The sequence below is a fragment of the Etheostoma spectabile genome, unplaced genomic scaffold (genome assembly GCF_008692095.1).
Source record: "Etheostoma spectabile isolate EspeVRDwgs_2016 unplaced genomic scaffold, UIUC_Espe_1.0 scaffold393, whole genome shotgun sequence".
Taxonomy (NCBI): Eukaryota; Metazoa; Chordata; class Actinopteri; order Perciformes; family Percidae; genus Etheostoma; species Etheostoma spectabile.
Window position 1 is genome coordinate 652816 of NW_022605598.1, and position 731 is coordinate 653546.

The window sequence follows — 731 nt, forward strand, 5'->3', positions numbered from 1 at the left end:
GGAAGTAGTTCTTTTGTAGATTATGGTCAACTGGTGTGTGTTGTAGCAGTGTTTTGCCATTGACAACGAGCTCACATGCTAGTGCTGTGTGTCTCGGCTGGTGACGTAGAAAGCCATGGAGATTCGGAACAGCTAACCCGGAGACTGAAGGCAGGGGCATTCAGAAACCTGTATCTCACTCAAAACTGCATGGATGTTTGTTTTTTCCAAGTTTGTATGTTTGTGGAACCTCCAGAGACACAAAGTGACACCCCAAATCCCAGAAAAAAAGTAATTATACTATGGGCACTTTAAGGCAAACCTAAAAAAAGTGAATGTTTTCTACATGTTTTCTATAAACATACAGCTATGTTTATATACAGATATGTTGTGGGTGGAAGTAAGTGTATCTGCTGGACATGAGGAAATATGACCAAAGTATAGAAAAAGAGTAGTTGTGAAGGAGTAGATTGTTTTTACAGTACAAAATGCTTGCGAGACATATTGTCTGGAATATTTAGTGGAGTTAGTTAATTGACTTTCAGCTGAAAAGAAGTAGATGAATCTTTGTCAAATGACAGTTTCAGCAAGGAACCGCAATAGCAAGATTTGAATCGTCTTTAAAATATTTTGGAGAGATCAATTATCTCCCTCTCAGAGTCAAATTATTGTTGAAGGTCCCATGGCATGAAATTTTCACTTAAGTGGTTTTTTAACATTAATATGCGTTCCCCCAGCCTGCCTGTGGCCCC